Source organism: Heterodontus francisci, unplaced genomic scaffold (assembly GCF_036365525.1).
Source record: "Heterodontus francisci isolate sHetFra1 unplaced genomic scaffold, sHetFra1.hap1 HAP1_SCAFFOLD_97, whole genome shotgun sequence".
NCBI lineage: Eukaryota > Metazoa > Chordata > Chondrichthyes > Heterodontiformes > Heterodontidae > Heterodontus > Heterodontus francisci.
In genome coordinates this window covers 3,576,967-3,581,636 of record NW_027140606.1, presented here as the reverse complement: position 1 = coordinate 3,581,636, position 4,670 = coordinate 3,576,967, and the positions used below count along the sequence as shown (strand labels likewise).

Here is a 4,670-nt window from a genome sequence, read left to right as displayed (position 1 = left end):
GGGATATAGGAGTATACTTAAGAAGGAAATTAGGAGGGCGAAAAGGGGCCATGAGATTTCCCTGGCAGATAAGATAAAGGAGAATCCTAAAAGATTCTATAAGTGTATTAAGAGTAAAAGGGTAGCTAGGGAGAGAGTAGGTCCCCTTAAGGATCAGTGTGGCAATCTGTGTGTGAAGCCACGCGAAATGGGCGAGGTCTTAAATGAATATTTCTTGTCTGTATTTACCGTGGAGAAGGTCATGGAAGCTAGTGAGTTCAAGGGAGGGAACAGCGATATCCTGCAGCATATCAACATTACAAAGGAGGAGGTATTGGAGGTTTTGAAGCGCATTAAGGTGGATAAATCCCCAGGGCCTGATCAGATGTATCCTAGGATGCTATGGGAAGCAAGGGATGAGATTGCTGGGGCGCTGGCAGAGATTTTTGTATCATCGTTCGCCACGGGTGAGGTACCGGAAGACTGGAGGATAGCTAATTTGTTAATTAATAAATTAAATAACAAATCATGTCACCTCTTTCTCTTCTAAACTCTGGCGGAGACAAGCCTAGCTTGTCCAATATTTCCTCGTAAGACAGCCCACCCATTCCATGTATTAGTCTCGTAAACTTTCTCTGTACTACCTCCAATGCATTTACATCCTTCCGCAAATAAGGAGACCAGTACAGTACTCAGTACTGCAGAAGAGGTCTCACCAATGTCCTGTATAGCGGAAGCATAACCTCCCTACTATTGTATTCAATTCCCATGGTGATAAATGATAACATTCTATTAGCTTTCCTAATTACGTGCTGGACCTGCATACTAACCTTTTGCAATTCATGCCCTCGGACACCCAGATCCCTCTGCATCTCAGAGCTCTGCAATCTCCCACCATTTAGATAATATGCTTTTTTATTCTTCCTGCCATAGTGGACAATTTCCGACTTTCCCACATTATACTCCATTTGCCAGGTCTTTGCCCAATCACTTAACCTATCTATATCCCTTTGTAGCCCCCTTATGTCCTCTTCACAACCTACTTTCCTACCTATCTTTGTGATCAGCAAATTTAGCAACAATACCTTCGGTCCCTTCATCTAAGTCATTTATATAAATTGTGAAAAGTTGAGGCCCCAGCACAGATCCCTGTGGCACACCACTCGTTACTTCTTGCCAACCAGAAAATGACCCATTTATGCTGACTCTCTGTTTCCTGTCAGCTAGCCAATCTTCTATCCATGCCAATATGTTACCCCCGACACCATGAGCTTTTATTTTCTGCAATAACCTTTGATAAGGCACCTTATCCTTCTGGAAATCGAAATACAATACATCCACTGGTTCCCCTTTATCCACAGCACATGTAACTCCCTCAAAGAACTCCAATAAATTGGTTAAACATGATTTCCCTTTCAAAAAACCATGTTGACTCTGCCTGACTACCTTAATTTTTTCTAAATGCCCTGCTATAACATCTTCAGTAATCGCTCCTAACATTTTCCCTAAGACAGATGTTAAGCTAACTGGCCTGTCGTTTCCTGCTTTCTGTCTCCCTCCCTTTTTGAATAAATGAATTACATTCGCTACTTTCCAATCTAACAGAACCTTCCCGAAGCGAGGGAAATTTAGAATATTAAAACCAGCGCATCAACTATCTCACTAGCCAATTCAGGACCTGGCGACTTGTCAACCCGCAGCTCCAACAATTTGTTTAGTACCACTTCCCTGGTGATTGTAATTTTCTTGCGTTCCTCCATCCCTTCAATTTCCTGATATACGGCTCATACTGGGATGTTATTTGTATCCTCAATAGTGAAGACCGATGCAAAGTATCTGTTCAATTCATCTGCCATCTCTTAATTATCCATTATTAATTCCCCAGACACACTTTCTATTGGACCAACAGTCGCTTTGTTAACTCTTTTCTTTTCAAAATATCTATCAAAACTCTTACTAGTTGTCTTGAAATTTCTTGCGAGCTTTCTCTCATACTCTAATTTTACCTTCCTTATCAATCTTTTAGTCATTTTTTGCTGTTCTTTTTATATTCTGTCCAATCTTCTGACCTGCCTCCCACCTTTGCACAATTATAGGCTTTTTCTTTAAGTTTGATAGTATCTTTAACTGTTTTCGTGAACCATGGATGGTGAGTCCCATCTTTGGAACTTTTCTTTCTCGTTGAAATGTATCTATTCTGTGTATTCTGAAATATCCCCTTAAATGTCTGCCACTGCATCTCTATTGACTTATCCCTTAACCTAATTTGCCAGTTCACTTTAGCTAGCTCTGCTTTCATGACCTTATAATTGCCCTTATTTAAATTTAAAATACTAGTCTGGGACCCACTCTCCTCTCCCTCAAACTGAATGTAAAATTCAATCATATTATAATCGCTACTACCTAGGGGCACCTTAACTATGAGGTCATTAATTAATCCTATCTCGTTGCACAGTGCCAGGTCTAGTATAGCCTGCTCTCTGGTTGGCTCCAGAATGTATTGTTCCAAGAAATTATCCCCAAAACATTCTATGTACTCCTCATCTAGGCTACCTCTGCCCATCTGAATTTCCAATCTATATGTAGATTAAAATCCCCCATAATTATCACAGTACCTTTCTGACAAGCTGCCATTATTTCTTCCTTTATATCCCATCTGACAGTGTGGTTAATGTTAGGTGGGCTGTACACCACTCCCACAAGTGACTTCTTGCCTTTATGATTTCTCATTTGTACTCAAACTGCTTCTGCATCCTGATCTCCAGAACTCAGGTCATCCCTCTCTATTACGCTAATACCATCATTAATTAACAGAGCTACCCCGTCACCTTTTCCTAGCTTCCTGTCCTTCCAAAATGCCATGTCACCTCCAATATTCACATCCCAATCTATGTCGCCCTGCAGCCATGTCTCTGTAATGACTATCAGATCGTACTTATTTATTCTATTTGTGCTCCCAGTTCATCTGTTTTGTTTCAAATGCTCCATGCTTTCAGATACAGAGCATTTAGTTTTGTCCTTTTATTATTTTTGTCACCTCTAGCCTTATCTGTCGATTTACTCTTAGATTTGTACATTCTGTCCCTTCCTGTCACAGTCTGTTTATCATTTCCCATATTTATACCTTTCTCTCTTGCCTTGTCTCTCCTCCTTGATTCACCATATCTTCCCAAATTTGATCCCTTGCCCCCACTATTCAGTTTAAAACCGTCTCTACTTCCCTCGTTATGTGGCTCGCTAGAACACCGGCACCAGCACGGTTCAGGTGTAGACCGTCCCAACGGTACAGCCACCTCTTTTCCCAGTACTGGTGCCAACGCCCCATGAACCAGAACCCACTACTACCACACCAGTCTTTCAGCCGCACATTACTTTCTCTAATTGTATTTGTCCTATGCCAATTTGCACATGGCTCAGGTAATAACCCAGGGATGATTAACTTTGAGGTTGTGCTTCTTAATTTGGTGCCTAGTTCCTCACACTGACTTTGCAGAACCTCTATCCTTGTCCTGCCGATGTCTTTGGTACCGACATGGACCACGACGACTGGATCCTCCCCCTCCCATTGTATGTTTCGCTCCAGCCCTGAGCAGATGTCCTGAATCCTGGCACCGGCAGGCAACACAGCCGTCTGGACTCTTGCTTTTGCTGCAGAGAACAGAGTCAATCCACCTTACTATACTGTCCCCTACTACCACTACATTCCTTTTTTCTCCCTCTTTGAGCCGCAAACACTTACTGCAGACCTGTTTGCCCTGGATCACACTGGCATCCAGGAACTCCCACATGCTGCAGCTGTGACACATCACCTGTCCTGTCATCCTTAACGTGTTTCAATTAACTACTTAAATATTTTATTCAATTATTCATTTTATTGCATATTTTATTAAACTTACCACTAGTTTGTTTACTATTTTAAACGTGAGGACCACAATGGATCTTAATCACTTACCAGATGCGCATCAAGCAGGTCGGTTCTTCCAAACCAATCAACTACCTGCTTGCCTGTGATGTCACAGCTTACCAGATCCTCACCAAACAGCTCCTTCCACTGCACCGAAGAAAGAACCAAATCCTGTATCCTCACCTCAGCGGCTCTCCGTTTCCCTGCTCTCACTCTCCATTGTGACGTCACTCCTCGATTTTTTTTCCCCCTGCTCTGCTCCTCTCTCTCTCGCTCTGTCTCCGAATCTGTGCTTTTGGCGCATTTCTTCATTTGTTGTTCCGTTGTGATCTTCTGTTTCTGGTCCAAAAATCTGACTCTGGTGGGTCTTGAACCCACAACCTTTGAATATCGTCTCAATCATTATTTAGAAGTCCAACACGCTATCCATTGCGCCACAGAGCCTCACACATTTTTATTAACATCACTAAGGCCTTTGATCTTGTCAGCAGAGACGGCCTCTTCAAACTGCAATGGAACATAGGCTGCCCTCCTGACCTCTTGGGCATCATCTCTTCTTTCTACGAGAACATGCACAGTTCCATCAGTTACAATGGAGCAACATCAGACGCTTTCAAGATCAGCAGTGGAGTAAAGCAGGGCTGCGCGCTGGCGCCAACTCTCTTAGGAACAGAGGAACATAGGAGTAAGCTATTCAGCCCGTCGAGCCTGCTCTGTCATTCAATTCGATCATGGCTGATCACCTACCTCAAAGCCCCTTTCCCATGCTATCCCCATATCCCTTGAT

The 4,670-nt window shown here is 42.8% G+C and overlaps 1 non-coding gene across 1 annotated transcript; it reads right to left on the bottom strand.

The window, feature by feature from the left end:
* Positions 1-4,236: 4,236 nt before the first annotated feature.
* On the bottom strand, positions 4,237-4,327 carry trnar-ucu (transfer RNA arginine (anticodon UCU)). The gene is given in 2 exon segments: positions 4,237-4,272; positions 4,291-4,327. It is a non-coding gene; the product is annotated as a tRNA-Arg (tRNA).
* Between the last annotated feature and the right edge of the window lie 343 nt (positions 4,328-4,670).